The sequence below is a fragment of the Helianthus annuus genome, chromosome 11 (genome assembly GCF_002127325.2).
Source record: "Helianthus annuus cultivar XRQ/B chromosome 11, HanXRQr2.0-SUNRISE, whole genome shotgun sequence".
Taxonomy (NCBI): Eukaryota; Viridiplantae; Streptophyta; class Magnoliopsida; order Asterales; family Asteraceae; genus Helianthus; species Helianthus annuus.
The window spans coordinates 132,292,818-132,316,806 of record NC_035443.2 but is presented as its reverse complement, the minus strand read 5'-3'; the positions used below and the strand labels follow the sequence as shown (position 1 = coordinate 132,316,806).

The window sequence follows — 23,989 nt, the reverse complement described above, 5'->3', positions numbered from 1 at the left end:
ATATCTTATTCCTAGAGACGCAGTTCTACAACCCTTGTATCCCTACACTCACTATGGATGTAGTAAAAATATTTCTGGCTCATACAGGCCTTAGAGGCAGTGTCTGCCTGATGCTGGCTTTATCAGCATGTTCAATAGGTTATCCGTTCAAACGCTACTGTGCTTTTGTGCATCATGTTTGTCACTAAGGTTTGACATGTAAATTGTGTAGTGACAGTATGTAAAGTATGATGCAGGAATATACAAGTATTAGAAATCAAGTAGCAGTTCATCAGCAATTTCAGGTAAGCACAGTAATTAGGCATGTAACACCCCAAAACCCGAATGTTTATATTCGTTAAGTGTTATGATCGGGTACATCAAGAAATAAATAACTAGGTTATTCGTCCTAGTTAAAAGTATGGTAGAAACAAATAAGGAATGAAAGTTGTGTCAATTCTAATTAGTGAGAAAACTTGAGGGACCAAAACGGTTAGGATGGAAAGATGGGTTTTATTTATGAAAATCAACACACACAAACACACACATTCGTGTGTTCTAGAAAGGAGCAGGAGCTCTCATGAGAGCTCAAGAAACCCTAAACGTGAAGAATCATCAAATCGAAGGGCAAATCAAGGTCTAAATTCATGAATGAACACGGATTAATGATCACCTTCACAAGGGGATTGTAAGGTATGTCTTAAAAGTTAGATTGGTGATCTTTCACGAAGTGGGTTATGATGTAAATTGCGAATTTGTATGAAATTGTGAATGGGTGTGTGTTAGAATCATCATATTGAACATGGGTTATGCATGATTTAGGTTAATTTGATGTTTAGAGGTGAAACCCATTTGTTTTGGTAAGGATGATGACTTGAATGATCACCCAAGTCCAATCCTTGTTCACATCTTGTTGTGTTATGGTGTATGTAATGCGTTCTTGTTAGGTAGATTGAATGTGATATGAATTTGTTGATGTTTTTGTGTTAATTGATGAATGAAAGCATGAAGTAGGAAGTAAAGCATGAAACACTTGTACATTATGCATAAATTGTGGCATGCACACCAAGTGTTTGATGAAATGCCTAGGTGGGATTAATAGATGAAATGGTATGCAAGTAATGGATGAAATCGTATAATATGGGGATATGATGTATTTGATGATAAATAAACATGAGAAATCTATTTTTATATGGAATTCATGTAGGATTTGGTTGGCCATGTTATTTAGTAAAAGTATGCATTAGAATATTGTACTCTATGTTGGAGTGGTATGATGTTTACTACATGTTTGAATAATTGCTTAATCAAAATTGATAAGTAAAAGTACACTAAATGTGAAGCATATGAGATCATTAGAATAGGATGAAGTTAGAATGATGTTGGGTTGTTAAGCATAGGTCATGGTGTTAGTTGTAGAATTATGTTACTAGAATGAACGGAATTAAATATGTTTGGTATGTGCATATAACTAGATGATCATGTGGTTGTATGCTTATTGCATCGTGAGTATGAAATGTATATAGTGTCATTAGTATAGTCTACTATAATGACATGGATGTATGAGGTTAAGTCGAAAGTTCATATGATAAATTGTTGACTTTTTGAAAGTCAACTGTGCATAAGTAGCAATGTTGGACTTTTGTCACAATTGTGATATTATAGAAAGTCATATGATGCGTGTTATATCCATACGTGTTATATGTGATGACACGATGAATTGTATGAGTTTGAAAGATTAACTTGTGGAAATATGCCTTATGCTTGTTAGAATTGACTAATGAAAGTCAAATGTGAAACATGAATTTGATATGATTGTTAATATGTACAATCATGTATGCTAACAAGAATGTGAATGCGATGACATGAAAGTATAGGGATCATGTCAAGATGGATGGAAGCATGGAAGGTTAACGGGTCAAAAAGAGGCGAGGAAACGGATGCGAATACGAACACTAAAGGTAAGTGATTTCCGTAATCACTTCGTAGTACAAGTAAGTAATAAAGTGTTGTAATGAATTAAATATGATGTTTGAGGTCAAATATGTGTTAAAGTCTTTCGTCGTAAATGATGGGTTTAAGGTTGACCAAAATGCCCATGATGGGTATTTTGGGGTAAACGAACTTAAAAGTGGTTTAGAAGCAAGTTATTCGATTAGAGTAATGTTTTGGGCAGGTATGGAAGTGGGGATGATGGTTTGGTCAGTCATAGACCAATTAATGCGCGAATACCCTTAACGGGTCAAATAGTTAGAAAATAGTTAAGTCGAACGTATGTAAGTTAAGGATTTCCGTAATCCGGAGGTAAGATTTTATGTTCATATGATAGAATGTGAATTTACAAGCATGTAGGAAGAAACGGGAGGTCAAACGGGTAAACGGTTCAAAAGTTACGTGCGTTTTAGTGCGTACGGACGACGAAACGAACCTACAGAAAACTGCAAAAAAAACTAGAGGGCGTCGCCGACGGGTAGGGGTACCCAAAGGTGGGATCCTAAAGAATATGTAGTAATATGGTACCCAAAGGTGGGATCCTAAAGAATATGTAGTAATATGGTACCCAAATGTGGGATCCTAAAGAATATGTAGTAATATGGTACCCAAAGGTGGGATCCTAAAGAATATGTAGTAATATGGTACCCAAAGGTGGGATCCTAAAGAATATGTAGTAATATGGTACCCAAAGGTGGGATCCTAAAGAATAAGTAGTAATATGGTACCCAAAGGTGGGATCCTAAAGAATATGTAGTAATATGGTACCCAAAGGTGGGATCCTAAAGAATAAGTAGTAATATGGTACCCAAAGGTGGGATCCTAAAGAATATGTAGTAATATGGTACCCAAAGGTGGGATCCTAAAGAATATGTAGTAATATGGTACCCAAAGGTGGGATCCTAAAGAATATGTAGTAATATGGTACCCAAAGGTGGGATCCTAAAGAATATGTAGTAATATGGTACCCAAAGGTGGGATCCTAAAGAATAAGTAGTAATATGGTACCCAAAGGTGGGATCCTAAAGAATATGTAGTAATATGGTACCCAAAGGTGGGATCCTAAAGAATATGTAGTAATATGGTACCTAAATTGTGGGATTCTAAGTTAAGAATTTCCTTTACGTATATAGATGTGTATGTATGTATGTATAAAGGTATGTATGAGTGTATGCATGTATGTAAAGATGTAAGAAAGGTATGTACGTATGTAGATGTGAACGTACGTATGTATAAAGATATGTATGAGTGTATGCATGAATGTAGAGATGTAGGAAAGGTATGTATGTATGTATGTAATTGTGTATGTATGTATGTGTAAAGACATGTATGAGTGTATGCATGTATGTAAAGTTGGAGGAAAGATATGTATGTATGTAGATGTGAATGTATGTTTGTATGTAAGTATGTATATAAGCATGATTTAGACACGTTGAGTGTTAACGTTTTAATGGTGTACCTTGAGAATGAAAGGTAATGCAGGTACATTACTGAAGCCTCACCAGGGAATGGATACGCAGATGTAATGCTTAAAGTTTGAAAAATGACGAACAGTGAAGTGTTTGTGAATGAATCTTGTTTATATAATGTGTGCTAATGTATGAATGAATGTGGTGAGTGCAGGTTGTACGAGTCACGAGGATCTTCAAGGATTAGAGATCGAGGATCGAGTCACAAGACAGATTGTACGGAAACGTTGGTGTTGAAATTTAGAAAACCCATGTCATGCATTTAATTGTAAATGAGTCAATTGATGACTTCATGTGAAAAGGTTGTATTAAAATGAAGTTTTAAGTAAGTCAAGGTAATTATAAGGAAAGAAAGTTTATGGCTTGAACTTCCGCTGCGACTTTTAGTCAAATACGCATTAGGGTCTTACAAGTTGGTATCAGAGCCCTGGTTTGAGGGAATCAAGTACAAGAAGGTAAGTACTTGAACTCAAACTTGTGTGCTCTTGAGATAAGAAATCCGTACAATCCAAGACTCGATCAAGATCCAAAGGTAAAGGGTTGATGAAAGTATGCATTTATGTATACGTATAACAAAACTGACGGTTTTGTATGTGCAAGGTAAGCATAAGTGTTGGAAGAGGATGATCCGTGAATGCAGCCTAGAATGAATACTAAGGTAGGCAAAGAGGTATTGAGACAAGTAGGCAAATGAGCCCAGGTATGTGAATTTAATGTAAGGATGTAAGCAATGGTAAAGTCCATTAAAGGAAGGAAAAGTTTTAAATGAAAGACAAGGATTGTATGTAATGAGGTACTGAAAGTGATACACGCGCCGAAACCTAAGTCTACGGACATAAGGTGACAATTACATGAAGGCACGAAACTACTATGTGGATTGTGTACCTGGCCAGTACACGAGAAACGTATGACGTTCGTGAGATTATGATAATTGTTACAGGTATGTCCGGTAGAGTTGAGTAGCAGGCGAGCGTGTGGGGGGAAATGGGAATTAAGACTCTCGGGAAGTTGAGAGTACTATGTAGGAATGAAAAGTATGAGTGATAAAAAAAAAATGAAGAATGTTGAATCCGTAAGAAGGTACGGATCAACAAGATATGAATGATATGTATGAATGAAATGTTTGAATCCACGAGATGGATTCAAGGAATGCAATGTATGAATGAAATGATTTGAATCCATGAGACGGATTCAAGGAAAGAAAGATATGAATAATATGTCTGAATCCGGGAGATGGATTCAGGGAATGAAAGTTATGAATGCAATGTTTGAATCCGTGAGACGGATTCAAGGATGAAAGGCATGAATGATATGTTTGAATCCGTGAGACGGATTCAAGGTATGAAATGCATGAAGAGAATGTTCGAAACCGCTAGACGGATTCAAAACATAGAAATAATGAAAGGTATGGATGCTATGATTGCGTCCGAAGGACGGATTTAAAATATAAAAAGGGATGAAATTAATCCACATCACAATGTGTCGACAGTTTGACCATGGTTGTGTCAAACGAGTCATACGGATAAATGTAAAGTAATAAACAAAAGAATGATCGTAATGGGCATGCAAACCTAAATTTTAAAGCGAAAGAAAGAAGTTCGAACAAGTTATGTGTTAAATATGTTAGTAATGGACTCTTAGGAGTCATAATGAATGACGGGCTACGACCCGGACAATAATTTAAGTATGAATGAGAAGGGTGAGTTTTGTTAAGAATACCAAAATGATGTAATGGATGTCCTTGTAGGTAAACATGAAGGGAAAGACGTACGAATGTGTACCTCTTTACATCTACGGTAAGTAAGAAATGTCAGTTTGACCTTGAAACGTCAAACTGCAAAGGTCGACAAAATAAGTAACCAAAATAAAGAATTGCATGTAAGGAATGAAGTGTGGAAAATGTTATAGCATGTGCGTAGGAAATTGTAAAGAATTATAGGTGAGTAATCACCTAGTTTAATGAATGCTTGAATGAAATGTGCTAACCGCTAAAATTGTAGATGATAATGTTAGAAACTCTTGATGTGATGAAACCAACCGAATTGGTGGAAGGATGTGCACGGGCGAAAGCGCATTACGCGGATGAATGAAATCTAGCCTGGTATGGCTAGTACTCGTGAAGAATGCGGATCGATCTGGGTTACGGATCGTCAATTGATGATATGAGATGAGGTCAGTAAAAAGTTTAACTTATGTTAGATAAGTATGAATTGGTTAATTGGGTACGACCTACAAAATGAATGATGGAATGGGTATGGTATAGTATGGGAAGTTTGATTTTTTTTTCAGTTGACATAAGAAGAAAACTATGTCATCAAGAAGCGAATCTCAAAGGTTTTGAGTGAAAAGTTCGAGTATTGGTTAAAATCTCATGAAATGAATTGCACGACACGTATGCTTATGCAAAATAAGTAAGGCACGAAATGAGAGGTATAGTAATGTAGAACGAATGAGGCAAGTTGAAGGTAACGTAAGGATATGTAAGGTACGAATGACTATAGAAAAGTAGAATGATGCTAACTATGGAGTTAAGCATGTAGGTGTAACTATGAAGTAGTAGTTTTGTTGTGATAACAAAACAAGAGTTGAATGTTATAGAATGTGTGTATGAAATGTAATCTTAAAAGACAAGATGAAAGTATTAGATCCGTTATAAACAAATCCTACGAATGAACGTATTATCACAAGCTTGAAGAAGTATGTATATTGACCTATTAAAAACGGGTCAAGGGAAATGAAAATGTTATGTGAAGGTATGGTGTGAAAAATATGGACTTATTATAAAAAAAAGTCAATAGTATGAATAAATATGAACTGAGATAGGATGATTACATATAATTATGATATGACTATGAAGTCAAACATAGATGTGTGTGTGTAAGAGGAAATGAGAAAGGTTTCGGGGACGAAACCTTATTTAAGGGGGGTAGACTTGTAACACCCCAAAACCCGAATGTTTATATTCGTTAAGTGTTATGATCGGGTACATCAAGAAATAAATAACTAGGTTATTCGTCCTAGTTAAAAGTATGGTAGAAACAAATAAGGAATGAAAGTTGTGTCAATTCTAATTAGTGAGAAAACTTGAGGGACCAAAACGGTTAGGATGGAAAGATGGGTTTTATTTATGAAAATCAACACACACAAACACACACATTCGTGTGTTCTAGAAAGGAGCAGGAGCTCTCATGAGAGCTCAAGAAACCCTAAACGTGAAGAATCATCAAATCGAAGGGCAAATCAAGGTCTAAATTCATGAATGAACACGGATTAATGATCACCTTCACAAGGGGATTGTAAGGTATGTCTTAAAAGTTAGATTGGTGATCTTTCACGAAGTGGGTTATGATGTAAATTGCGAATTTGTATGAAATTGTGAATGGGTGTGTGTTAGAATCATCATATTGAACATGGGTTATGCATGATTTAGGTTAATTTGATGTTTAGAGGTGAAACCCATTTGTTTTGGTAAGGATGATGACTTGAATGATCACCCAAGTCCAATCCTTGTTCACATCTTGTTGTGTTATGGTGTATGTAATGCGTTCTTGTTAGGTAGATTGAATGTGATATGAATTTGTTGATGTTTTTGTGTTAATTGATGAATGAAAGCATGAAGTAGGAAGTAAAGCATGAAACACTTGTACATTATGCATAAATTGTGGCATGCACACCAAGTGTTTGATGAAATGCCTAGGTGGGATTAATAGATGAAATGGTATGCAAGTAATGGATGAAATCGTATAATATGGGGATATGATGTATTTGATGATAAATAAACATGAGAAATCTATTTTTATATGGAATTCATGTAGGATTTGGTTGGCCATGTTATTTAGTAAAAGTATGCATTAGAATATTGTACTCTATGTTGGAGTGGTATGATGTTTACTACATGTTTGAATAATTGCTTAATCAAAATTGATAAGTAAAAGTACACTAAATGTGAAGCATATGAGATCATTAGAATAGGATGAAGTTAGAATGATGTTGGGTTGTTAAGCATAGGTCATGGTGTTAGTTGTAGAATTATGTTACTAGAATGAACGGAATTAAATATGTTTGGTATGTGCATATAACTAGATGATCATGTGGTTGTATGCTTATTGCATCGTGAGTATGAAATGTATATAGTGTCATTAGTATAGTCTACTATAATGACATGGATGTATGAGGTTAAGTCGAAAGTTCATATGATAAATTGTTGACTTTTTGAAAGTCAACTGTGCATAAGTAGCAATGTTGGACTTTTGTCACAATTGTGATATTATAGAAAGTCATATGATGCGTGTTATATCCATACGTGTTATATGTGATGACACGATGAATTGTATGAGTTTGAAAGATTAACTTGTGGAAATATGCCTTATGCTTGTTAGAATTGACTAATGAAAGTCAAATGTGAAACATGAATTTGATATGATTGTTAATATGTACAATCATGTATGCTAACAAGAATGTGAATGCGATGACATGAAAGTATAGGGATCATGTCAAGATGGATGGAAGCATGGAAGGTTAACGGGTCAAAAAGAGGCGAGGAAACGGATGCGAATACGAACACTAAAGGTAAGTGATTTCCGTAATCACTTCGTAGTACAAGTAAGTAATAAAGTGTTGTAATGAATTAAATATGATGTTTGAGGTCAAATATGTGTTAAAGTCTTTCGTCGTAAATGATGGGTTTAAGGTTGACCAAAATGCCCATGATGGGTATTTTGGGGTAAACGAACTTAAAAGTGGTTTAGAAGCAAGTTATTCGATTAGAGTAATGTTTTGGGCAGGTATGGAAGTGGGGATGATGGTTTGGTCAGTCATAGACCAATTAATGCGCGAATACCCTTAACGGGTCAAATAGTTAGAAAATAGTTAAGTCGAATGTATGTAAGTTAAGGATTTCCGTAATCCGGAGGTAAGATTTTATGTTCATATGATAGAATGTGAATTTACAAGCATGTAGGAAGAAACGGGAGGTCAAACGGGTAAACGGTTCAAAAGTTACGTGCGTTTTAGTGCGTACGGACGACGAAACGAACCTACAGAAAACTGCAAAAAAAACTAGAGGGCGTCGCCGACGGGTAGGGGTACCCAAAGGTGGGATCCTAAAGAATATGTAGTAATATGGTACCCAAAGGTGGGATCCTAAAGAATATGTAGTAATATGGTACCCAAAGGTGGGATCCTAAAGAATATGTAGTAATATGGTACCCAAAGGTGGGATCCTAAAGAATATGTAGTAATATGGTACCCAAAGGTGGGATCCTAAAGAATATGTAGTAATATGGTACCCAAAGGTGGGATCCTAAAGAATAAGTAGTAATATGGTACCCAAAGGTGGGATCCTAAAGAATATGTAGTAATATGGTACCCAAAGGTGGGATCCTAAAGAATAAGTAGTAATATGGTACCCAAAGGTGGGATCCTAAAGAATATGTAGTAATATGGTACCCAAAGGTGGGATCCTAAAGAATATGTAGTAATATGGTACCCAAAGGTGGGATCCTAAAGAATATGTAGTAATATGGTACCCAAAGGTGGGATCCTAAAGAATATGTAGTAATATGGTACCCAAAGGTGGGATCCTAAAGAATAAGTAGTAATATGGTACCCAAAGGTGGGATCCTAAAGAATATGTAGTAATATGGTACCCAAAGGTGGGATCCTAAAGAATATGTAGTAATATGGTACCTAAATTGTGGGATTCTAAGTTAAGAATTTCCTTTACGTATATAGATGTGTATGTATGTATGTATAAAGGTATGTATGAGTGTATGCATGTATGTAAAGATGTAAGAAAGGTATGTACGTATGTAGATGTGAACGTACGTATGTATAAAGATATGTATGAGTGTATGCATGAATGTAGAGATGTAGGAAAGGTATGTATGTATGTATGTAATTGTGTATGTATGTATGTGTAAAGACATGTATGAGTGTATGCATGTATGTAAAGTTGGAGGAAAGATATGTATGTATGTAGATGTGAATGTATGTTTGTATGTAAGTATGTATATAAGCATGATTTAGACACGTTGAGTGTTAACGTTTTAATGGTGTACCTTGAGAATGAAAGGTAATGCAGGTACATTACTGAAGCCTCACCAGGGAATGGATACGCAGATGTAATGCTTAAAGTTTGAAAAATGACGAACAGTGAAGTGTTTGTGAATGAATCTTGTTTATATAATGTGTGCTAATGTATGAATGAATGTGGTGAGTGCAGGTTGTACGAGTCACGAGGATCTTCAAGGATTAGAGATCGAGGATCGAGTCACAAGACAGATTGTACGGAAACGTTGGTGTTGAAATTTAGAAAACCCATGTCATGCATTTAATTGTAAATGAGTCAATTGATGACTTCATGTGAAAAGGTTGTATTAAAATGAAGTTTTAAGTAAGTCAAGGTAATTATAAGGAAAGAAAGTTTATGGCTTGAACTTCCGCTGCGACTTTTAGTCAAATACGCATTAGGGTCTTACAAGGCAGCAATTAATTATCAATTAAATCGTACGGATACCTGGTTTAGTGAGGGTTGTCACATTCTCCCCCCGTTAGAGAAATTTCGTCCCGAAATTTTAAGTTCTGCTTGTAGAAGCAGGGTTCTTAGGAAATAAGTGGGGGTATTTCTCTTTCATTCGGTCCTCACGCTCCCAGGTGAATTCTGGACCATGTCTAGCATTCCAACAAACTTTGACGAGCTTGACACTGCTCCGGCGGGTCTTGTTCACTTTCCAATCCGTGACCTCAACAGGTTCTTCGACGAAGTGGAGCGTGTCGTCAACGTGAATTTCGTCGGTGGGAATGACAACGGTATCTTGTGTTGGACTTTTCTTCAGATTGGATACATGAAATGTATCGTGAACACCATTTAGTTCAGCAGGTAAGTCCAGCTTGTAAGCTACGGTCCCAATTCTTTCCAAAATCCTGAACGGACCAATATATCGCGGATTCAACTTTCCACGCTTCCCAAAGCGTGCCACACCCTTCCAGGGTGATACCTTCAACAAAACCATATCACCAACCTCGAACTCTAGAGGTTTACTGCTTCGATCCGCGTAGGCTTTCTGCCGGTCACGAGCCGCACTGATGCGATCTCGTATCTGTGCAATCTTATCGGTGGTTTCCTGAACTATGTCAGGACCAACCAACTGTCTATCACCGGCGTCAGACCAACAAAGCGGTGATCTGCACTTGCGCCCATATAAAGCCTCGAATGGCGCGGCACCAATACTGGTGTGGTAGCTGTTGTTGTATGAAAACTCAACCAGGGGTAAATGCTTATCCCAGCTACCGCCCAAATCCATAACACATGCTCTCAGCATGTCCTCCAACGTCTGAATCGTCCGCTCGCTTTGACCGTCGGTCTGCGGGTGAAACGCGGTGCTCATATTCAACTTCGAGCCAAAAGCTTCTTGGAAGGATTGCCATATCCTTGATACGAACCTTCCGTCCCTATCGGAGATGATCGAGAGAGGTACTCCATGGCGTGTAACAATCTCTCTCATGTAAATTTCAGCCAATTTGCTCGTATTATCCTTTTCTCGGATAGGCAAGAAGTGTGTTGACTTCGTTAATCGGTCCACTATCACCCAGATAGTGTCGTGGCCTCTTGGCGTTCTTGGCAATTTTGTAACAAAATCCATGGAGATTTGTTCCCACTTCCACTTGGGAATCTCTGGTTGTTGCAGAAGTCCTGAAGGCTTCTGGTATTCCGCTTTAACCTTGGCGCAAGTTAAACATTTACTCACATAAACAGCCACATCGCCTTTCATCCTAGGCCACCAATAATAATCTTTAAGATCCTGATACATCTTATCCGCTCCAGGGTGGATAGAGTACCGTGACTTGTGAGCTTCATCGAAAATAACCTTCCTTAAATCTCCAAACAAAGGAACCCAAATCCTCTTCTCAAAACACAACGTTCCTTCCTTGTTTGGTACCAATAACTTCTCCATCCCACGGAGATACTCTTCTTCAAGGTTTCTCTCCTTGAGAGCTTCTTTCTGCGCGGCACGAATGCGCAGAGGAAAATCGGTTCGAACAACCATTTCCAAAGCCCTAACCCTTATGGGCTTGATCCTCTCTTTTCGACTTAGGGCATCGGCGACCACATTCGCCTTCCCTGGATGATACTTTATCTCGCAGTCGTAGTCATTCAACAGCTCTACCCATCGTCTTTGCCTCATATTCAACTCTTTCTGGTTGAATATGTGCTGGAGGCTCTTGTGATCTGTGATTGTGCACTTTGTACCATAAAGGTAGTGTCTCCAGATCTTTAAAGCAAAAATTACTGCGCCTAGTTCCAAATCATGTGTGGTATAGTTCTTTTCATGTACCTTCAGCTGGCGTGACGCGTAGGCAATAACCTTTTGGCGTTGCATCAACACACAGCCCAATCCTTGCCGCGATGCGTCGCAGTATACCACAAAATCATCTGTACCTCTGGTAGTGCTAAGATTGGCGCGTTGCAAAGCTTATCTTTCAATATCTGAAATGCTTCCTCCTGTTTGATTCCCCAATCAAACTTCTTGTCTTTCTGTGTGAGGAGCGTCAATGGTTGAGCGATCTTTGAAAAATTCTCAATGAATCTTCGGTAATAGCCAGCCAAACCCAAGAATTGTCGAATCTCGGTTGGCGTCTTTGGCGTTTCCCAATCCTTGATCGCCTCTATCTTGGTTGGATCCACGTGGATTCCATCTCCATTTACCACGTGCCCAAGGAATTGCACTTCTCTTAGCCAAAACTCGCACTTAGAGAATTTGGCGTACAACTGTTCTTTCTTTAGCAGCTCAAGAATGGCTCTTAAATGCTGCTCGTGCTCAGCCTTCGTCTTTGAATAAATCAAAATATCATCGATGAATACAATCGCGAACTTATCCAAATACGGCTTACAAACTCGATTCATCAAATCCATGAACACTGCAGGTGCGTTTGTCAAACCAAACGGCATAACGAGAAACTCGTAGTGTCCATATCGAGTTCTGAAGGTTGTCTTCGGGATACTCTCCTCTTGTATCCTTAACTGATGGTATCCGGATCGGAGATCGATCTTCGAATAGAAGCTTGAACCTTGAAGTTGGTCGAACAGATCATCAATCCTTGGCAGAGGATATCTATTCTTGATCGTCAACTTGTTCAACTCCCGGTAGTCGATGCACATACGGAAACTACCGTCCTTCTTTTTGACAAACAAAACTGGAGCTCCCCAAGGCGAGAAGCTCGGTCGGATAAATCCCTTGTCTAGCAACTCTTGAAGTTGTGTCGACAGTTCTTGCATCTCAGACGGAGCAAGTCTGTATGGTGCCTTAGCCACAGGCGCGGCGCCTGGAACTAAGTCAATGCGAAACTCCACTTGTCTCTGAGGCGGCAATCCAGGCAAGTCCTCTGGGAAGACTTCTGGATATTCCCTCACGACAGGGATGTCTTCGATCTTCGGTTCTTCAGCTTTCTTATCCACAATGTGTGCCAGAAAAGCAACACATCCTTTTTGCAAACACTTCCTTGCTTTCAGACAGCTAATAATCCTCAATGGCGTCTCACGCTTCTCTCCATGAACAACAATGGTCTCACCATCATCGGTTGGGATACGAACAACCTTCTCGTGACAAACTATCTCGGCCTTGTTACTCGATAACCAATCCATTCCTACTACCACGTCGAAGCTTCCCAACTGGACTGGTAGTAGGTCTAGAGCGAACTCGCGCTCTCCCAGTTCGATTACACAACCTCGAATCACCTCATTAGCTTCTACTAACTTCCCATTCGCTAATTCGATCGAGTACGGAGTATCTAACTTACTAGCGGCTAAACCAAGCATCTTCTTAAATTCTAACGACACGAAGCTATAATCGGCGCCAGTATCAAATAAAATGGATGCATAGCGTTGGTTTATAGGGAACGTACCAGTGACAACATTGGGATCCTGGCGCGCTTCCCTTGCTTCTATGTTGAAAACCCTCCCGCGGGCTTGGTTCAATTCCGGGCAATTCCTCTTGTAATGCCCAATATCGCCGCAGTTGAAACATCCGGGCCTCTGCCCATTTCCACCACCGTTTCCAGCTTGATTGTTTCTCTGATTACGATTTATGGCGCCCGCTTGGTTAGCATTGTTGACTCGGTTTCCATCACCTCCCTTGTTTCCTTGGGGGTGATTTCCATTACCACCACGATTATTTCTATTCCCAAATCCTCCTTTGCCTCCCCGGCCAGCATTAGCCCAACAAGAATCCTTCGAATGACCAGTCTTTCCACAAGCTTCACATACTTTTGGCCCGCATCGACCAGAGTGATGGCGTTGGCAAGAGTTACACTTGGGATGCGCACCCATATACCCCTTACCTTTCCTCCTACTACCAGCTGTATCCTGAGCTGGCGCGTTCTGCTCTCCTTTCTTAACCACCACCCTGGTGCCCTGCTTGAAGTTTGAAAACTTCCGCTTGTTCCCTCCAGATGACTCCACATGAGTCTCTTTCTTCTTGGGCTCAACTTCATCAAACTTGTTCAAACGAATTGCCTCCTCTGTGAGAGTGACGCTCAAATCAATGGCTTCAGTGATAGTCGCAGGTTTGGAGGAGGTCACCATGCTTATGATTTGCGGAGCTAATCCCCAAATGAAGCGTTCAATTCTCTTGAACTCAGGAGTGACCATGTAGGGTACCACATGCGACAAGTCGTGGAACCTTTGAACATACTCTGCTATCTTAGCACCTTCCATTTTCAAATGCCAGAACTCGGTCTCCAATCTCTGGATTTCAGCGCGGGAACAGTACTTTTTGTGCATGAGTTCCTTCAATTCGGTCCAGGTCAGCGCGTAGGCAGCAGCTTCGCCAAGTGTCTGTACTTGTAAGTTCCACCAGGATAGGGCTCCATCCAAAAATAGCCCAGAGATATAAGTGACTTGCTGATCCAATGCGCATTTGCTCATGCGAAGAACGGATTCCGTTTTCTCAGCCCAGCGGACAAAGGCGACAGCACCTCCTGTGCCATCAAAGTTTACGGGCTTGCAGTCTAAGAACTGCTTGTAGGTGCACCCTGCACATATATTATAACATACATTTGGCATTAGCATTTCTGCTAAGGAAATCCATTTAGGTCATGGTATGTCTTAATGACTTAGGGTTACCATGAGGTGGATTGTTGTTGTTGCCAGTGTTGCCAGAGTTGCTTCCACTCATCCCTCCTTGAGAGGCAGCATATTGAGCAATGGCAGCAGCAATGACTTGCTGTAGTTCTTCCTGAGTCGTAGGCATTTGCTGTTGTTGACATCTCGGCGGCATCTTCTAAAGATGTGTTTACGTCGGTCAGGCCATAGTGAAGCGTACGTATATAGTAATAGTAATATCACATAACATCTCATGTTATCAATATATCACAAATACTAATCACACAACATCCCATGTCACAAACATTATACACACAACATCCCATGTCATAAAAATATAAATAAGCAATCAAGCGAATCAAATGTGATGAGAATACTGCGATTGCCATATATATCGAGACCACAACGTAAGTGTATCAGTACATCATTGTGTCATACAATCATCAATCAACTAGGGGCTACATCACCCCTGTCCAAAACTATATCAAGTCAGTGTCAATACATCAAATACATCAAATATATGTCAACAAAAGTCAGAATCATGTAGTCTCCAAAAAGGTTGTGCAGTCAAAAGCAATCGCGGTCCTCTCACCAACGTCTACCCTAACAGTACTGATGAGCTCTATACAGATGGTGGTGGTGGAGGGGGAAAGTGAGTGTAAATCAAGCGACGTAACTGGAGCTAGTCCTCCTCCATAGCTCGCTGAGTACGAATGATAGAAGCAACCTGCTGCTCCAGTGTAAAGAGGCGGGCAGCATAATCTGGGGGTAATGATCGAAATGGCTGCAGAGGAGAGTGTGTCTGTCCATGGCACGAACATGGTGGCAGCTGAGCTCTCTCAAGCTCCTGGATACGCTGCGTGTGTGACTCGTGCTGAAAAACGAAAGACATCAAAACGTCCTCAATAGTGTGTCCCACATGGAACGGATGGTATGGATCAGTCAGTGGCATGGCAGGCGGTGAGGACCAGAGTAAAGGCTCACTGGTGGGGTCAAAAGGTGCCACATGAAACGGTGAAGCAGAGGGTGGAACAGATGACATCTGGGGCATGAAGGGGATAGACATCGGTACGTGCCCAAAAGGATGGGCTGAAGAACCCTCTCCAGGCCTCGCTGGAGGTACAAACTGAGGAACCTGAAAAGAAAAATCAACATGTCGTGTAACAGGGATCTGAGGGGGCAAGGGTGGAACATCCTCATCAGCAGGTATCCAACCGTGCTGTGCATGCTCATCTGGTGGATCCATGTGGTCTGCAAACAGTGCATGCTCAGGATCAAGTGGAACTGGATCAAGTGGGGGAGCAACAAAAGGGTGAACAGGTGCAATGTGATCGACAGGATGGTCAACAGGTATATCAACAACAGGTGGGGGAACAACAGGATCGACAGCAATAACATGATCACCCTCCAGATGATCATCGACAGGCGGGTCAGCTAGAACAGGCTCAACTGGGATGCCAGCATGTACGGGGTCATGCTCGGGCATAGGATCTAGAGCAGCTGCCTGCTCAGGAGCCAAGGCAGGCTCATGGTCATCAAAAGCCATCTCGAAATCGAACTCGGGGTCAATAGGATCGACTGGGTCAGCTGGATCCTCCATGGGCTGATCCATCGGTATGAACTCTATATCATGATCCGGGTCGAATCCCGGAGGAAAGATAGGATCAGAATCCTCTATGTCATCATGGTCAAACGCAAAGCTCGGAATAGGTGCAGCAGAGGATGCCTGGTCAGGATCCGAGTCGTGTGCAAAGTGTTGTGCGCTCACCTCGTGAGATGGTGCGGATGCCACAGACTCAAAGGAGTCTGGGACCGGTGAATGCGCGGGTGAGTCCTCGGCAGGAGCATCAGCGATCATCAGAAGATCGCCAGCAGGAAGTAGGGCTGCGTCCGGGATCTCATCCTCGATAGGCTCATCCTCAAACAGATCAATATCGCCGTCAGCCTCGGCGTCAAGAAGTAAGTCATATGCTGGATAAACGGCTAAAGGTATAGGAGCCGGAATCACTACTAGAGGTAGGTACTCAGCGGGAGGACCATCTGCAGGCTCATCAGCACCCTCGGGTAGTGCGAAGGGCTGGAAATCGTCATCGTCAGTGCTGGTGTAGTCAGACGTGTGCACCTCATGCTCCGAGGATGGGAGGTCATCAGATACTACAGGTAGGGGTCCAGTGGTGTCCGAGTCGCCTGTACCGGGCGAGTCCATGAGTCTGTAACATAAACATAAATATGCACAAATAATCAGGCACACAATCAAGTAATCACATAAGTTACCAAGTAAGATATCACATAATCCTCCTAGTCCCACTAGCCTCCCAGCCTCCCAGACTGCTCTTCCTAGTCCCACTAGCCAATTCTCCCAGCCTCCCAGACTAACTCCCTAGTCTCACTAGCCAATTCTCCCAGCCTCCCAGACTGACTCCCTAGTCCCACTAGCCAATTCTCCCAGCCTCCCAGACTGACTCCCTAGTCCCACTAGACAACTACCTCGATCTATTAGATCGAGCCTCGGCCTCCCAGACCGAGCCTTAGCCTCCCAGACTGAGCCTAAAAATAATAAATAAAATGCGCTCAACATTTGTTTATAAAAAGGTTTTGGATCTGGACTTAAGTGGTATGCAGTAAAAATGTTTTCGTGAGAGCCCTAGTGATCATAGTCTAGACTCGAGAAAGAATCCTAGTTTGCTATGATCAGAGCTCTGATACCAAGCTGTCACACCCTGGCTTTGCGGAAGCGTGGTTAATTTGGTGTGACTTCTTAATACCATAGCTTAATCATAACAAAGCTATATGAATTAAAAACATGCAAGAATCATCCATTAAGTTTTTTAAAAAAACAAATACCAACATTGTTTTAACGGGAAACACCCTGACAACTATAATATTGTTCAACAAACATTACAACTTAAACATAACATAAACACGGTTTAAGGACTGTGGCTTGTCCAGGAAAGAGTCACATTCCCTAAACCCCGGATGACCTTGGAAACTAGTGCAGCGGGAAAACGTGCCATACCGTGCCAGATCTTTTAATTCCCTGAAATACATGTAAGTTGAAAAATCAACAATAATGTTGAGCGAGTTCATGTGTAAGTGAGTAAATAAACCTTTGTATTTATCAAAACCCTGGTATGTAGCAAATAAGGAAAAAGAGATCACCAATGGTGTGCAAGTCCATTGATATGTGTGAAGTGCAAGTAGGAAGACTCAACCCTTGCGATTTTGCGTCGGGGCACAAAGTCACCCCGAGCTCCGTTATGCTGGACCTGGGGTTGGGCTCGCTACACCCAGATAGATCTACCGCTTACGTCCCTCGGTCCTACAATGAGGATTAATGGCCTCCAGTTCACGCCTACCCACTCACATGATCTAAGTAGTAACCCTCCTTACGCTAACCATACCATGTAAAAGTACTCGTAATCATAGTAACATGTATTTCACCCCCGCAGTTTAGAAAACTGAAAACAGTTAAGAGAAAAGGGGGACATGAACTCACTGTCTGTGCGTCTCTACCAAGTACTCCGAATCAGGCAGCTGTGCAACGACCTACATGTACTAATTCTATTAGACGGATGGCCGTGCCTTAGCTTTATAGTTTAAGTTTTTGGGAAATAGTTAGACAACTATTTCGTGTTTACATTTTGCATGTACTTGGTAGTTAATCTCCTTCCCAAGGATGGGGGATTTAATACATGTGCGTTCGAATTACACCATTAAGTCTCACTTAATATATTCATTTCCAATTCCAAAATATAAATATTTTTCTCAAAAATATTATATTTTCATTTCACATAATATTTTCCCAAAAATAATACGTTGATAAAATATACGTTCATAATTATTTCCGTATAATGCGTAAGTTACGTTTTAGCAATCGTGTGGTAATAATAATTACCGTTATAACTTATATGTTTACCGTGAAAGCGTTTGTATTATTTTGGATTCGTCAACGTTCGTAAATATTATTTTTACTCTAAAAATAATATTTGTGTATTTTTCACAAAATAATCATAAACAGTGTTGTGAAAAATATATTTACCAAATATATATTTATCACGTTTAGTTTTGTGAAAATCCCACCTCCGAATATTTGTAAATAAAGACGTGGCGAAATATGTTTTGAAAACGTGTCAAAAATAATTCTAACACTTGTAAATAATTCTAAGTGTTAGGTTTTAGAAAAATTTCGCCAGAGTTTCCTCTGTAACTGGAGGTGGCCACGCTTTCAAGCGTATCATTTTCTTTTACAAAATCATTTCAACAACTTCTTTATTCAATCAACAGTTTCCGACACATCAAACTAGTCGACAAGGATGTAAATCGCATAATCACATGAACTTGTAGTTTTTCTAAACTTTACAGTGTAAATCCCATTACATTTTGTGAATCTTTTTATCAAGTAATTCGGTCTCGTAAAAACCTCGTTTTTAGAGAAAATCTATCTTTACAACTTCCCGTCACCTTTCACAAAAACTGTTATTTTGTCGAAACTTTTCATTTCACAAGTGTTTACACACTTGTGGTTTATAAAAATCATACTTGTTAGTGTAATATCCGTCTTTTAGAAAACATAATTTCTATGATATGTGGTTCTTTGAAAATACCACCCGCAGATACGTAGATCTGCTAATTTTAAACACTATTTTACAAGTAAAAATACTTTTACACAAGTTCATGTTTCTCGTGTGGTAGAGTTTCACCTTTTAACCCTTGTACCATTCAAAACAAGCTTATGTCAAGATCCATGACCTTAATCAAACCGGGTTAAATGGTGATCCGAGCTACCACAACATAGATCGGGCCTAAATAATCACAACTTTCAAGTACTACAACTTTTACACAACTTATGTGTTATTAACCAACAATATTCATGTTTTTAGTAGACTTTTGTGCTTCAAAATGTAAGTTTCCGCATTTTAACCGTTACATATCGTATTAACCACCTTAGATTAGTTCGAGTATGAGTTTTAAGTGTTATACCTCTAGCTCGAGGCTAGGGAAGAATCTATGCGAAGAAGAGGTGGATAAAAGCAAAGTAGAGAGGTCATTCGCCTTCCGTTTGCTCCAAGACTCCTTATGTGTGATCCTTGAAGTTTGTAGATGATTGGAATGTGAAGAACAAAATCGAAAAATGGATGTAGGGGGGGAAGGGGGTTCGGCCGTGAGCTATGGGGAGCAAGGGAGAGAGTTTTTGGTTGAAGTGATGAAATGTGAATGTTTAATCTCATGTGCTTAGGCCTTTACTTATAGATAATCACAAGTTCTTGATCCTTTGGTCCATGTGTTGTCTAGATACTAGACAACATGCAATATTTTAATCAAGACTTGTACAATTGTGTCCCTTCTAGTTTGGGGCCGGTTACAAAAGGGGGGGTACTAGTTTGATCTCAACTAGATTAGTTAAGTATTAGTTAGGTTAAACCAAGTTAGATTTAGGGGTTAACTTGGTTAGTGGTGTGATGTGCTCTAATGCGGGTGTTAGGGTATTCAGGGACCCTAACTGGCTCAGAAAAAGACCAATATTGTTAATGTCAATATTTTTATGTTTCGGGTATAGTCCGGTTGTTTGGTTGGATAGTAATCCGTTAAAGTGCTTAACAAAGCTTTTAAGTGTCGTAAATACCATTTTTAGTGACACAACTTATTCCCAAAGTGTCAGGAATATTTTCCTCATGTTTTGGCACTTTATTAGTTAGCCAGAAGCTGATATGTTAATTAAAGTGCTGTGTTTTGTGCTTAGAGTACGTTTTAGGCACATCCAGTCATTATATCTTATTCCTATAGACGCAGTTCTACAACCCTTGTATCCCTACACTCACTATGGGTGTAGTAAAAATATTTCTGGCTCATACAGGCCTTAGAAGCAGTGTCTGCCTGATGCTGGCTTTATCAGCATGTTCAATAGGTTATCCGTTCAAACGCTACTGTGCTTTTGTGCATCATGTTTGTCACTAAGGTTTGACATGTAAATTGTGTAGTGACAGTATGTAAAGTATGATGCAGGAATATACAAGTATTAGAAATCAAGTAGCAGTTCATCAGCAATTTCAGGTAAGCACAGTAATTAGGCAGCAATTAATTATCAATTAAATCGTACGGATACCTGGTTTAGTGAGGGTTGTCACACACAAAGGGAAAAGTACCTCTTCTACAACCCAAAATTTCCATCATGCTATCAACCTCATTTTCTTCCGTACCAAAACCGAAAAGATTAGGCTTGTGAATATTGATACGAAGACCCGAACATAAATAAAAAATTCTAAGGACCCGAGCCGTATTTTGAATGTTCTCACGGGACCACTCCCCCATGATTAACGCATCATCCGCAAAGAAAAGTTGATTAATATCCGTGTTGCCACTCGAGAAATTAATACCTTTAATAATGCCCATATTATTCGCTTTTTCCAACAAAAAAGATAGGCATTCCATAACAATAAGAAACAGAAAAGGGGAGATTGGGTCACCTTGACGAAGACGTTTCTCACTCTTAAACTGGAATGTAGGGGACCCATTAACAAGCACCGAAGCATAAGCCGATTCAAGAATACCCTTCATCCACTTGCACCATACCGGAGGAAAACCCATTTGAGACATAATAGCTAAAAGAAAACGCCAATTGACATTGTCATAGGATTTTTCAAAGTCAATCTTCAACAAAAACGCTTTCTTCTTTCTACGTTTAAGCCATTCCAAAACTTCATTAACCACAAGAGGCCCATCCAAAATAAAGCGATCCAATAAAAAAGCCGACTGGGTTTCTGAAATTAACTTCCCCAAAACCTTCTTAAGGCGGTTAGCAAGGATTTTTGAAATAACCTTACTAATCACCCCAATCAACGTGATAGGTCTATAATCTTTGAGTCCCATAGGGGATTTAACCTTTGGTATCAAAGTTATAAACGCCGAACCACATCCCACATTAATCATACCCGTTGATGTGTGATGTGTGTAAAATGCAACATATAAATCACATCAATTAAGGCATAAAACTAACCCTTTTTTAGTACTAATGTTGGAAAAATAGTGTTTTTGTCTTCCTTTTACATTTTCAGGATTAAATGAGCTCAAAATCACAAAAGAAGCAAAAAGACAACTAATTCTAGCATAAATACAAGAAAAGGAACAAAAGTAGACTGCCCGGACCCTCAACGGCACCTCCCAAGGCAAAGGAGAAGAAACAGAGTCTGAACACGCCCCGTGTCCAGCGAACACGGGGGCGTGTCCAGGAAGCAGCAGAAAAGACAAACCAGTAGAAGCTTCCATTGCCCACCACGGGGCCGTGTCCAGTGAGCACGGGGGCGTGGTGAAAGTACAGCAGGCGCATTAATTGTAATTGCGAATTACAATTAATGAAGAGAGAGAATGTCAGACGGGCACGGGGCCGTGTCCAGCCTTCTGTTCAGCCTATAAATAGAGGAGCTTGGCTTCATTTTCTCTCATCCCTTGGCACACCACCTCTCTCACACCTCATCCACCACCCACCACCACCATAACACCATCATCCACCACCATCATCCATTGTCCATCGTAGAGTGTGTGAGTCGTCTCGGGATCCAAGATTGATCGTAAGAGTTCTTGACAATCAAGGCCATGTTTGCCTAAGCCTCTTACATCACTTGGTGAAGACAAGTGTTTAGTATAATACTTTTTATTTTTAATCTTTTGCACTTTTTATTTGGTTTTGTATTAATGACTTTAATAACTAGTTACTTATGTTGAAGGTGATCTTTCCTTATCGTTTGTCCGTGGTGTCTTGGCATTATTTTACTGTCTATATAAAATAAAAGATTTTCACCATTCATATCTCCACGGTCTATATGGAGGTATGTTGGCTACCTGGTCGGGGGTTAAGGGAACGGTTTGGTAAAGGTCTTGCCCTTGTTCAGCGTTTAGAGGTCCTGCTTGGGACCTGGGTCAAATTTAGTAGGATCTCCTTCAATGCCCATAGGTATTGGATGGCGGGGATCCAAACTCTTTGACCCCCTCATAAGTTAACTACTATTAATACTATAACCCGGCTATTTAGGACTGTATCCCTGCTGACTCAGACTACTTAGCCGAGGGTAACGTCACCGCCAAAAGCGGGGCCTACCACAATTTGCATTAATAACTTAATTCATTATCTTTCAATAATCCGACCCTTTAGGATTGTATCCTTGCTGACTCAAACTACTGGGTTGAGGGTAACGTCGCCTTCAAAAGAGGGGCCTACTACAATAACTAAGATAATCTCTTAAACAAGTGCAAAAGTGCGAAAATAATCAAAGGTTATACTAATACACGTGTCGGATCCAAGTGATTCATCTTGTCTATCTGTTTTTATTTTATTTTTATTTTTCAGCATTTAGTTAGTTTTTATTTTCTTAGTTTAAAACATTTTTCTCACTTTTTGATTTGATTAGACGTTGAGGATAAACCGGTATTAAAAGCTCTTGTGTCCTTGGACGACCTCGGTATCTTACCAACACTATACTACGTCCACGATGGGTACACTTGCCCATATGTGTGTTTAGTGTTAGTGAATATCGTGTTTTATAAATTTAAAACTTGGCTAAAAGTGTAAAAAGGGGCTTAAATACTCATCAAAAATATAACACACTTCACGCACATCAAGTTTTTGGCGCCGTTGCCGGGGACACAAGGATTTTAAGAAAGTTAGGAATCAGCGGCCTAATCATATTTTTATTTTTCTTTAATTTTTTAGGATTTTTTCTTAGTTTTTTAGCTTCTGCAGAGCTCAACACGGGGTCGTGCCCGCTGAACACGCCCCGTGCTCAATCATTGGAACTGGCAATCCTGTTTTAAGTCAGACAGTAGGCTGAACACGGGGCCGTGTCCACTCAACACGCCCCCGTGCCCAAGATTCAGTTGCTGAAAACAGAACCGTTAGATCCCGGCGGTTGGTAATTTCTGACACAAACATGAGTGATAGTAATTCTTTTTACTTTCGGCACTCTTATGGTTTGTGGTGTCGAATATGTGGAGGCGAACATGAGGAATTAAAATGTTTTTTCCTCACTTATAGGCCCCACTATATAGACCCACCGATTCCTTGTAACCTTAAGAGGGGCGAAAGTAAAAATAAGCACTATTTCTCCCTCGAATGCGCCCAGCCAGATATTCTAGGAGAAATGCTCCTTGACGAGTTATTTCAACTAGAAGAACTACTTCTCAATTGGTCAAAAGAACTTAGGAAGGATTTTTTAGATCCATCCCAAGACGATGACCATGAGGAAATGTTGGAACCGCATTCCGACAACCTCGTTGCTCCCGAAAATACCTTCTTACCTAGAAAAGACGCGGACGATAGTCGTCCCTGTGCCGATTGTGCCGTGAAGGACTCCCCATCGACTTCGTTCGATGCATACATAGACCTGAGCGATTCGGCATACACCTTCTTTAACGAGAGCCCGGGAAAGGGTTGGACTTGTCCACCTAGAATGAAAAT

General features: G+C 40.1%; 2 long non-coding RNA genes across 4 annotated transcripts; both read left to right on the top strand.

The window, feature by feature from the left end:
• Nucleotides 1–349: 349 nt before the first annotated feature.
• LOC110892014 lies at nt 350–3,804 on the top strand. Of its 2 annotated transcripts, none has more exons than XR_002565761.2 (3): nt 350–672; nt 1,857–1,940; nt 3,595–3,804. It is a non-coding gene; the product is annotated as an uncharacterized LOC110892014 (long non-coding RNA). The 2 variants fall into 2 exon arrangements; XR_004873185.1 differs by having other exon boundaries at nt 1,852–1,940.
• A 2,614-nt stretch (nt 3,805–6,418) lies between these two features.
• On the top strand, nt 6,419–9,873 carry LOC110890276. Of its 2 annotated transcripts, none has more exons than XR_002564386.2 (3): nt 6,419–6,741; nt 7,926–8,009; nt 9,664–9,873. It is a non-coding gene; the product is annotated as an uncharacterized LOC110890276 (long non-coding RNA). The 2 variants fall into 2 exon arrangements; XR_004873184.1 differs by having other exon boundaries at nt 7,921–8,009.
• Nucleotides 9,874–23,989: the final 14,116 nt, after the last annotated feature.